The sequence below is a fragment of the Zea mays genome, chromosome 6 (genome assembly GCF_902167145.1).
Source record: "Zea mays cultivar B73 chromosome 6, Zm-B73-REFERENCE-NAM-5.0, whole genome shotgun sequence".
In the NCBI taxonomy this organism is placed as follows: Eukaryota; Viridiplantae; Streptophyta; class Magnoliopsida; order Poales; family Poaceae; genus Zea; species Zea mays.
Genome location: NC_050101.1, coordinates 27,412,667 through 27,424,837, shown reverse-complemented (window position 1 = coordinate 27,424,837; position 12,171 = coordinate 27,412,667).

The following is a 12,171-nucleotide window of genomic DNA, read 5'->3' as shown; positions in this document are numbered from 1 at the left end:
ACCGAGGGTCGGCGAATCCAGGGAGAACTCAAGAATCTCCTGGAAGGCGCCGCGGCCCGGCGGGCCGAGAGCACTGCATCCCGGAGGCAAGGATATCCCTCGGAACCTCATGCCGCGACTTCCCGATTCATGCGGGAAGCCTCGGTCTACACCGGGCGTACTCGCAACACCGCGCCTGCGGCCCCGGCCCACCTCGGCAACGAGCACCATCGACGCGACCGTCGGGCTCACCTCGACGAAAGGGTGCGCCGAGGCTACCACCCCAGGCGTGGGGGGCGCTACGACAGCGGGGAGGATCGGAGTCCCTCGCCCGAACCACCCGGTCCGCAGGCCTTCAGTCGGGCCATCCGACGGGCGCCATTCCCGACCCGGTTCCGGCCCCCGACTACTATCACGAAGTACTCGGGGGAAACGAGACCGGAACTGTGGCTCGCGGACTACCGCCTTGCCTGCCAACTGGGTGGAACGGACGACGACAACCTCATCATCCGCAACCTCCCCCTGTTCCTCTCCGACACTGCTCGCGCCTGGTTGGAGCACCTGCCTTCGGGGCAGATTTCCAACTGGGACGACTTGGTCCAAGCCTTCGCTGGCAATTTCCAGGGCACATACGTGCGCCCCGGGAATTCCTGGGACCTTCGAAGCTGCCGGCAACACCCGGGGGAGTCGCTCCGGGACTACATCCGGCGATTCTCGAAGCAGCGCACCGAGCTGCCTAACATCACCGACTCGGATGTCATCGGCGCGTTCCTCGCCGGCACCACTTGCCGCGACCTGGTGAGCAAGCTGGGTCGCAAGACCCCCACCAGGGCGAGCGAGCTGATGGACATCGCCACCAAGTTCGCCTCTGTCCAGGAGGCGGTCGAGGCTATCTTCCGAAAGGACAAGCAGCCCCAGGGCCGCCCATCGGAAGAGGCTCCCGAGGCGTCAGCGCCGCGCGGCGCCAAGAAGAAAGGCAAGAAGAAGTCGCAACCGAAGCGCGACGCCGCCGACGCGGACCTTGTCGCCGCCGCCGAGTATAAGCACCCTCGGAAGCCCCCCGGAGGTGCAAACCTCTTCGACAAGATGCTCAAGGAGCCGTGCCCCTACCATCAGGGGCCCGTCAAGCACACCCTTGAGGAGTGCGTTATGCTTCGGCGTCATTTCCACAGGGCCGGGCCACCCGCCGAGGGTGGCAGGGCCCGCGACGACGACAAGAACGAAGATCACCCAGCAGGGGAGTTCCCCGAGGTCCGCGACTGCTTCATGATCTATGGAGGGCATGCGGCGAATCCCTCGGCTCGGCACCGCAAGCAAGAGCGTCGGGAGGTCTGCTCAGTGAAGGTGGCGGCGCCAGTCTACCTAGACTGGTCCGACAAGCCCATCACTTTCGACCAGGCCGACCACCCCGACCATGTGCCGAGCCCGGGGAAATACCCGCTCGTCGTCGACCCCGTTGTCGGCAATGTCAGGCTCACCAAGGTCCTGATGGACGGGGGCAGCTGCCTCAACATCATCTACGCCGAGACCCTCAAGCTCCTGCGCGTCGATCCGTCCTCCGTCCGAGCAGGCGCTGCGCCATTCCACGGGATCATCCCTGGGAAGCGCGTCCAGCCCCTCGGGCGACTCAACCTCCCAGTCTGCTTCGGGACGCCCTCCAACTTCCGAAGGGAGACCCTGACGTTCGAAGTGGTCGGATTCCGAGGAACCTACCACGCCGTGCTGGGAAGGCCATGCTACGCGAAGTTCATGGCCGTCCCCAACTACACCTACCTGAAGCTCAAGATGCCGGGCCCCAACGGGGTCATCACCGTCGGCCCCACGTACAAACACGCGTTCGAATGCGACGTGGAGTGCGTGGAGTACGCCGAGGCCCTCGCCGAGTTCGAGGCCCTCATCGCCGACCTGGAGAACCTCTCCAGGGAGGTTCCAGACGTGAAGCGCCATGCCGGCAACTTCGAGCCAGCGGAGACGGTCAAGGCCGTCCCCCTCGACCCCAGTGGCGACACCGCCAAGCTGATCCGGATCGGTTCCGCGCTCGACCCCAAATAGGAAGCAGTGCTCGTCGATTTTCTCCGCGCAAACGCCGACGTCTTTGCGTGGAGTCCCTCGGACATGCCCGGCATACCGAGGGATGTCGCCGAGCACTCGCTGGATATTCGGGCCGGAGCCCGACCCGTCAGGCAGCCTCTGCGCCGATTCGACGAGGAGAAGCGCAGAGCGATTGGCGAAGAGATCCACAAGCTAATGGCGGCAGGGTTCATCAAAGAGGTATTCCATCCCGAATGGCTTGCCAACCCTGTGCTTGTGAGGAAGAAAGGGGGGAAATGGCGGATGTGTGTAGACTACACTGGTCTCAACAAAGCATGTCCGAAGGTTCCCTACCCTCTGCCTCGCATCGACCAAATCGTGGATTCCACTGCTGGGTGCGAAACCCTGTCCTCCCTCGATGCCTACTCAGGGTATCACCAGATCCGGATGAAAGAGTCCGACCAGCTCGCGACTTCTTTCATCACGCCGTTCGGCATGTACTGCTATGTCACCATGCCGTTCGGCTTGAGGAATGCAGGCGCGACGTACCAGCGGTGCATGAACCATGTGTTCGGCGAACACATCGGTCGCACAGTCAAGGCCTACGTCGATGACATCGTAGTCAAGACACGGAAGGCTTCCGACCTCCTCTCCGACCTTGAAGTGACATTCCGGTGTCTCAAGGCGAAAGGAGTCAAACTTAATCCTGAGAAGTGTGTCTTCGGGGTGCCCCGAGGCATGCTCCTAGGGTTCATCGTCTCCGAGCGAGGCATCGAAGCCAACCCGGAGAAGATTGCGGCCATCACCAGCATGGGACCCATCAAGGACTTAAAAGGGGTACAGAGGGTCATGGGATGCCTCGCGGCCCTGAGCCGCTTCATCTCACGCCTCGGCGAAAGAGGTCTGCCTCTGTACCGCCTCTTAAGGAAGGCCGAATGTTTCGCTTGGACCCCTGAGGCCGAAGAAGCCCTCGGCAACCTGAAGGCGCTCCTTACAAAGGCGCCTGTCTTGGTGCCGCCGGCGGACGGAGAAGCCCTCTTGGTCTACGTCGCCGCGACCACTCAGGTGGTCAGCGCCGCGATTGTGGTCGAAAGGCAGGAGGAAGGGCATACATTGCCCGTTCAGAGGCCGGTCTACTTCATCAGCGAAGTGCTGTCCGAGACTAAGATCCGCTACCCACAAGTTCAAAAGCTGTTGTATGCTGTGATCCTGACAAGGCGAAAGCTGCGACACTACTTCGAGTCCCATCCGGTAACTGTGGTGTCATCCTTCCCCCTGGGGGAGATCATCCAGTGCCGGGAGGCCTCGGGCAGGATCGCGAAGTGGGCGGTGGAAATCATGGGCGAAACGATCTCGTTCGCCCCTCGGAAGGCCATCAAGTCCCAAGTGTTGGCGGATTTTGTGGCCGAATGGGTCGACACCCAACTGCCGACGACTCCGATCCAACCGGAGCTCTGGACCATGTTTTTCGACGGGTCGCTGATGAAGACGGGGGCCGGCGCGGGCCTGCTCTTCATCTCGCCCCTCGGGAAGCATTTGCGCTACGTGCTGCGCCTCCACTTCCCGGCGTCCAACAATGTGGCCGAGTACGAAGCTCTGGTCAACGGATTGCGGATCGCCATCGAGCTAGGGGTCAGACGCCTCGACGCTCGCGGTGATTCGCAGCTCGTCATCGACCAAGTCATGAAGAACTCCCACTGCCGCGACCCAAAGATGGAGGCCTACTGCGACGAGGTTCGGCGCCTGGAAGACAAGTTCTTCGGGCTCGAGCTCAACCACATCGCTCGGCGCTACAACGAAACCGCAGACGAGCTGGCTAAGATAGCCTCGGGGCGAACGACAGTCCCCCCGGACGTCTTCTCCCGGGATCTGCATCAACCCTCCGTCAAGCTCGACGACGCGCCCGAGGTACCCTCGGCTCAGTCCGAGGCACCCTCGGTCCAGCCCGAGGCACCCTCGGCCCAGCCCGAGGTACCCTCGGCCCCCGAGGGCGGGGCATTGAACATCGAGGAAGGGCAGAGCGGGGCCACGCCAGACCAAGATTGGCAGGCCCCGTACCTGCAATACCTCCGTCGAGGAGAGCTACCCCTCGACCAAGTCGAGGCTCGGCGGGTAGCGCGACGCGCCAAGTCGTTCGTCTTGCTGGGCGACGGAGAGGAGCTCTACCATCGCAGCCCCTCGGGCATCCTCCAGCGATGCATCTCCATCGCCGAAGGTCGGGAGCTGCTGCAAGAAGTACACTCGGGGGCTTGCGGCCACCACGCGGCGCCCCGAGCCCTTGTCGGAAATGCTTTCCGGCAAGGCTTCTACTGGCCAACGGCGGTGGCTGACGCCACTAGAATTGTCCGCACCTGCGAAGGGTGCCAATTCTATGCGAAGCGGACACACCTGCCCGCTCAGGCTCTGCAGACAATACCCATCACCTGGCCCTTCGCTGTATGGGGTCTGGACCTCGTCGGTCCCTTGCAGAAGGCGCCCGGGGGCTACACGCACCTGCTGGTCGCCATCGACAAATTCTCCAAGTGGATCGAGGTCCGACCTCTGAACAGCATCAGGTCCGAACAGGCGGTGGCATTCTTCACCAACATCATCCATCGCTTCGGGGTCCCAAACTCCATCATCACCGACAACGGCACCCAGTTCACCGGCAAAAAATTCTTGGATTTTTGCGAGGATCACCATATCCGGGTGGACTGGGCCGCCGTGGCTCATCCCATGTCGAACGGGCAAGTAGAGCGTGCCAATGGCATGATTCTACAAGGGCTCAAGCCTCGGATCTACAACAACCTCAACAAGTTCGGCAAGCGATGGATGAAGGAACTCCCCTCGGTGGTCTGGAGCCTAAGGACGACGCCGAGTCGTGCCACGGGTTTCACGCCGTTTTTCCTGGTCTACGGGGCTGAAGCTATCTTGCCCACTGACCTGGAATACGGCTCCCCGAGGGCGAGGGCCTACAACGAACAAAGCAACCAAGCTAGCCGAGAGGAATCGCTGGACCAGCTGGAGGAAGCTCGGGACAGGGCCTTGCTACACTCGGCGCGGTACCAACAGTCCCTGCGACGCTACCACGCCCGAGGGGTCCGGTCCCGAGAACTCCAGGTGGGCGACCTGGTGCTTCGGCTGCGACAAGACGCTCGAGGGAGGCACAAGCTCACGCCCCCCTGAGAAGGGCCATTCGTCGTCGCCAAAGTTCTGAAGCCCAGAACATACAAGCTGGCCAACAATCAAGGCGAGATCTACGGCAACGCTTGGAACATTAAACAGCTACGTCGCTTCTACCCTTAAGATGTTTTCAAGTTGTTCATATACCTCGCACCTACGCAAAGTTTAGTCGTCAAGGAAGGGTCGGCCTAGCCTCGGCAAAGCCCGACCCTCCCTCGGGGGCTAAAAGGGGGGAGACCCCCTCTGCGTCAATTTTTTCCTCGAAAAAGGATCTCTTTTTAGCAGGATTTCTTTCGTGCTTCTTGACTACTTCGGAAAGCGGATCCTGGAAACGACGAGGTACACGTAAGCAGCCAAGGCTGACCGAGCCGAGGGACTCCTACGCCTCCGGGATACGGATACCTCACTCGTCCCTTTCTGCGATAAGTAACTTGCGCTCGGATAAAGCGACTCCGTGGACCGAACGAGTCATCACGTTCGGAAGCTCTCCTGCCGAAGCAGTCCTTCAAGCTTTCTCGACTAAGTCGGGGACAGGGCCTCATGGACGGGTGAAAGTACGCATAAGCGGCAAGGCCGACCGAGCCGAGGGACTCCCACGCCTCTGGGATACGGATACCTCACTCGTCCCTTCCGCGAAAAGCAACTCTCGCTCACACAAACATCCCTGTTACCGACAGAGTCCAGATGCTCGAGACAGGAGGAAAAAAGACGCAGCTTCGCAAGCGCAGCGAGGGTGTGTTCTTCTGGCCTCGGCGGCCGCAGAAAGCACACGCTACAAGATGATCGGGTCCTGCAGGCTCGAGTCTTCACGCCGAAGGAAGCCGTAGCGCCCTCGGCATCGACGACGTCTTCAGCAAAGCCCGACCCAGCCTCGGGCGGCGCCACGGTCCAGGGACTCCTCCGGGAATCCGGCCCGAGCAGGCGGCTCAACCGGTTACCCCTGGGGCCTCGGTCAACCGGCTTCCAAGGGCGCCAGCCCGACCCGAGGCCTCGGCTGATCGACTTTGGCGTCGGCTCCGCTGACGGACAACGTGGCTAGGCTCCGGCCAACCAGGTTCCCATTCTCGGGCCAACTCCGCCTCTGTTCATACTGGTATCACTACCCCTGGCCTCGGTCCACCGAAGGGCAGCCGAGGGGTCTCTTTAACTAAGCTAGAGGAGCCCCAGACAACAAGGCCGAACGGGCCGAGGGATTCCTACGCCTCCGGGATACGGATACCTCACCCGTCACCTTGACACGGGGCAACTCATGCTTGGTAAAGCGGTTCAGATAATCAACAGGCGAGACTTAGTGCTCGAAAATGAGGAAAAAACACGGCTCCGTGCCGAAATTACATACACGTTCAGGCCTCGACAGCCACAATGAACAAACCCACTGGCATTCGAAGTGCCATTACAAACGGAACTCCGGTTCCCCCTCCGCAGGTACGAACAACCCCACTCCGAGGGGAAAGGCCTGCGGAGCAACGGAAGGCCGACGAACGACGCGCCGTCACCTGCCCCAGCAGTGGCGACGACGGCGACTTCTGCTCCAGGGGGCCGAACAGCGGCAACGCTGACCTCAGGGTGGATGCCGCTGCCAGGAGGCCCCCGCCCATGCCAAAACTCGTAAGGCAAGGACGGGTAGAAGGCCGTAGAAGTTGGAGGTCAGCCCGTGGCCGGTCCCGGCCGCCGCGCCGGCGGAAGAACCTCTTCCAGCTGCCGTGGCAGACGCCGACGCCGCAAGTGGCCCCAAAGCCACTCGCGGCTAAAGACCGGGCACGCTGCAGCTGCCGGACGCCACAGGCAATGCCCGCTTCTCCCCCCATCACTGAGTGAAGGAGCGGGCCACCGCCCACGCAGGGGCCGACCCCAACTTTGCACTCTCCCCTCCCCAGCCTTGGTGATGAAAATCCTTGAGGCTGAGGAAGGGGCAGAGGCCGCAGCCCGGTTCGCTTTCCCCCACCATCAAGCTGGAGGTCGCCATCTCGGGTGACCGCCGGTGAAGGGGTGCGACCGGGCTGTCTGATGAAAATCCTTGAAGCCGAACGATGGCTGAGAGGTACCAACTCCCATGGAGTTGCGTTCCTCCAACGAGGAGGCGGAAAGGCGGCGGATACCCCCCATCCGGGGGCTTGGAAGATGGGAAGACACGACGCTTAAGGGAGGAAGAAGACATGGTTGCCTTACGAAAGGAGTCTCCCTCCTTTTAAAGGCAACTCTCCCTACGTGCGCCCCCAGGCGCCGCCGGCTGAGACTTCTCCAGCACGCTCCAAGGCCCTCCCCTGCGACTCGGGGGCTGGGTCCCGCATGTCATGCAAACCGGCTCAGGGCGGAAGAAGCCAAACCGCCGCGCGTGGTGCGCACGACCATCCAGCGGTTACAGGCGACCCCCCATTTTCGCCCAGACCAACGGGCAGAAGGGGCGGGCAACCATGCAGGCGGCATGCAACCGCGCCAGATGGACGCGCTTCTCCGACTTCTGACACGCCAGTTTGGGAACCCAGGCCCACGCGTCGAGCAACCGGCGCGCCAGTTGCTGCATGCAAGCAACCGCACCGCCACTTGTGCCACCATCGCGCCTCTTCGGTCGCAAGGCCTATGCCACGACTCGAGGCGACCCAACAGCGCCAGACTGGCGCGTCGGTCAAAGCGACCGAAAGTGGGCCGGCAGTAATGGCGGTGGCGGGCGGGCGGGCGCAGCGGTCACGTCGTCAGCCAGGCTCACGTCCCATCCTGAGACAGCAAGAGAGCCTCCTCTCACGGCGTGAAGACGGTGCACCCGTGACCCGTTCCTCGAACGGATCGCACGCATGCAACGGCCGCCCCGCCAACCACTCGCCCCGTCGCATTAACTCCGCGGCGGGACACGCGGCGCCTCCGGCAGGAGGAGCGCGCGACGCTTCACCTTCGCCGTAATAACCGCGTCAGAAAAGGTACGCCACGTCGTCCGATTTCGTATCCTTTCCCGTTTTCCTCTTTCTCTATCTCTTGCAACAGGGACCGGGAAAGGGGGACACCCCGAAAAGGATCCTTCTCCGCGAAGGAACCGGGCTCCGAGCCCCCCATTACTGATCAGGGGTTCGAAGGCTGGCCCCCCAAGGGTTCAACAGTCGCCTCAGGTCGCGTGGGCCCGACACCCACTACTGGTCAGGGGTTCGAAGGCCGGCCCCCCGAAGGGCTCCATGGCCGCCTCAGGCTACTCGGGCTCCGCGCCCATTACTGATCAGGGGTTCGAAGGCTGGCCCCCGAAGGGTTCACAGCCGCCTCAGACACCGAGCGAGGGATGACCAAGGGTACGTTCGATACATAACCGAGGCTCGGGCTGCGCTCCCGAGGTACCCTAGGACATTTCCGAGACCAGCGGGAACGATCTTGTAACGGAATCCCACCGGAGGGAGGCATCGAGCCCTTGGACCCCGTCGCCAGGGGACCGGGTCCGGCAAATCACCCGCAGGTACTTTTGGGCGTGCCTCTGGGCCCCTAGCCGACCCCCAACGAACGGGGCACGGACGTCCACTCGGATTACCCGCTTGCAGCTCACTGGAGACACCATGTTCGGTGCCCATCGAGGGTAACATGGCGCACTCCCCCCCTCCTCCTTGCGGAAAGGCGACGTAGGGGTGTATGTAAAAAGTCGAGTCTGTTCCTGATCGTCCCCTCGCCCTGTGCAGAGGCTCGGGGACTGCTCTCGCAAAAACTGGCTCCGGCCAAATCGTTGACAGCGTCAACATACCAGCCCGAGAACTTGGGCCCCGACCGTGCACCCGGGCTACGGCCAGCTCGCATGAGGGAACGACCAGACCAGCCGAAGCGTTAAGCGAAGTATTAAGACCTCGAAGGAGTGTAACCACTCCTCCAAGGCCTCGGGGGCTACACCCGGCGGGTGCGCTCGCGCGCACCCGCCGGAACGAAATGCAACCGAGAAAGGCTGGTCCCCTTGCAAAAAAGTGCGACAAAAGCCTCCAAGCGAGTGCTAACACTCCCTTCGAGGCTCGGGGGCTACTGTCGGGGACCATAATTAGGGGTACCCTCAAGACGCCTAATTCTCAGCTGGTAACCCCCATCAGCATAAAGCTGCAAAGGCCTGATGGGTACGATTAAGTCAGGGATCAGTCCACACGAGCGACTCGATCACGCTTCACCCGAGCCTAGCCTCGGCCAAAGGCAGCCGACCTCGAGAGACTTCCGTCTCGCCCGAGGCCCCCCTTCTTATGGCGGACACATCACCGGCTCGCCCGAGGCCTTGGCTTCGCTCAGAAGCAACCTTGACTAAATCGCCACACCGACTGACCAAATTGCAGGGGCATTTAACGCAAAGGGGGGCCTGACACCTCTATCCTGACACGCGCCCCCGGCAGAGTCGAAGTGACCGCCGTCACTCCACCGCTCCACTGGCCAGTCTGACAGAAGGACAGCGCCGCCTGCGCCACTCCGGCTGCAGTGCCACTCGACAGAGTGAGTCTGACAGGCAGTCAGGCCTTGCCAAAGGTGCCACGGCGAACTCCGCTCCGCCCGACCCCAGGGCTCGGACTCGGGCTAAGACCCGGAAGACGGCGAACTCCGCTCCGCCCGACCCCAGGGCTCGGACTCGGGCTAAGACCCGGAAGACGGCGAACTCCGCTCCGCCCGACCCCAGGGCTCGGACTCGGGCTAAGACCCGGAAGACGGCGAACTCCGCTCCGCCCAACCCCAGGGCTCGGACTCGGGCTAAGACCCGGAAGACGGCGAACTCCGCTCCGCCCGACCCCAGGGCTCGGACTCGGGCTAAGACCCGGAAGACGACGAAACTCCGCCTCGCCCGACCCCAGGGCTCGGACTCCGCCCTGGCCTCGGACGAACGACTTCCGCCTCGCCCGACCCCAGGGCTCGGACTCTGCCCTGGCCTCGGACGAACGATTTCCGCCTCGCCCGACCTCTTGGCTCGGGCTCGGCCACGGCAACAGAAGGCAGACTCGACCTCGGCTTCGCAGGAACCCCACGTCGCCCTGCCTAGGGCACAGACCGCCACGTCTACAGGAGGCGCCATCATCATCCCACCCCGAATCGACTTGGGTCACGGAGAACAAGACCGGCGTCTCATCCGGCCAGCTCCGCCAGGGGGGCAATGATGGCGCTCCCCAAGCTCTATGACGACGGCGGCCCCCAGCTCTCTTACGGAAGCAGGACGACGTCAGCAGGGACTCGACCGCTCCAACAGCTGTCCCTCCATCAGGCTCCGCCGCACCTCCGACAGCCACGACATCACGCCAGCAGGGTGCCCAGATCTCTCCGGCTGCCACATCGGCATGTACCTAGGGCGCTAGCTCTCTCTCCGCTAGACACGTAGCACTCTGCTACATCCCCATTGTACACCTGGATCCTCTCCTTACGACTATAAAAGGGAGGACCAGGGCCTTCTCAGAGAAGGTTGGCCGCGCGGGACCGAGGACGGGACAGGCGCTCTCATGGGGCCGCTCGCTTCCCTCACCCGCGTGGACGCTTGTAACCCCCCTACTGCAAGCGCACCCGACCTGGGCGCGGGACGAACACGAAGGCCGCGGGACTTCCACCTCTCTCACGCCCGACTCCGGCCACCTCGCCTCTCCCCCCTTCGCGCTCGCCCACGCGCTCGACCCATCTGGGCTGGGGCACGCAGCACACTCACTCGTCGGCTTAGGGACCCCCCTGTCTCGAAACGCCGACACAGCTCCTCCAACTCCTGAATATCAGTGGATAGCTGCTCCACCTGCAAGTCCTTCTCCACCATTTCTTGAGACAAGTCAACCACGAGTTCCTCTCTATTGTCCAATGTAATCTTTGTTGCCTCCAGCAGTGCCATCAGGTGGGACATTGCCTCGCCGCGCATCACCTGCAGACGGTACAGGGCATTCATGCACCGTACAGTTAAGTGTGCGGTCTGCCCTGGGTAGATGGCCCAGATATCCTTGGCATGCTCCACCCGATCCTTCCATATTGGGTCGTCCTCCCTCTCAGTGGGGAACAAGCCAATGGGGTGGGTGGCCAGCTCCAAAGGATGGAATCCGCAGAAAGTAGTCAATCCATGCAGAGCGATCGCCTCGATCGTGTCCTCTGCTCGGTATCCGAAAGACTCGGAGTCCAAAGAGCGCCATCCTGGCTGCAGGGGATGAGGCTCCAAGGTCATCCTCACTCTACAGCGAGGTACTCGGTGCTTCTCGAACTGCTGCACCGCGTACTGAGGGGGTGTCGTGTATCCGGCCCCCTGAAGTACCTCCCACAAAATGCGGGGAAAGCCCTCTCGTGCGAGTCCGTCAGTGTGGGTCAGTGCATTTCCGTCATCGGAGGATCCGTGGGAAGTCATCTGTGCACGGTTAAGCGTAAGTAAAAGAAAAAGAATTATAAAAAGAACAAGGAAAAGTAAAACTCAGCTTTTCTCTAGTTAAGTAAAAAGGCACTGGGGACCTGGTTGGTTGTTATTTTGTTTTTAAGTCCTTTACTCAGTTATCCATTTGCTTAATTATGAATGCATGCATGCTCGTCCTGAACGGCCTCACAACAAGATAAAAGGAATAGGGAAGAACTCCCATCCTGAGAAAGGGGCCTGTAGGGCCTAGTTACGTAGCCACCTAGCTACCCTTCTATTACCCTATGGCTTCACGTCCTAGGTCTATCCTGCTCGTCCTACTATCTATCCAACCTTGTTTCTATCAAGTTTTATTTGGAAAATTGATGGTATTTACATTTTATTGATTCCTCTGTGGTGGTACAAGCTCCGATACCAGCTGTGGCGGAACTGCCCGAATTATTCCAACTTAAGTGCCTAAGCCCCGCCTTAAAGGCTAGACCACACTTAAATGGGAATAACCCGTCAATCCCTCGGATCTAGTCCGACACGGCCACTGACAGGATCAAGTACCACAATCTCACTCGAAGGTGAGTCACAGAGCAAATACAATAAAGCATAAAACCATACATGCCAGAGTATTTAATTATTACATCACCATCATCATCATCGGAGTTTTTGCAAAAGTAACCATCATTGTTCGAAGTGCAGCGGAA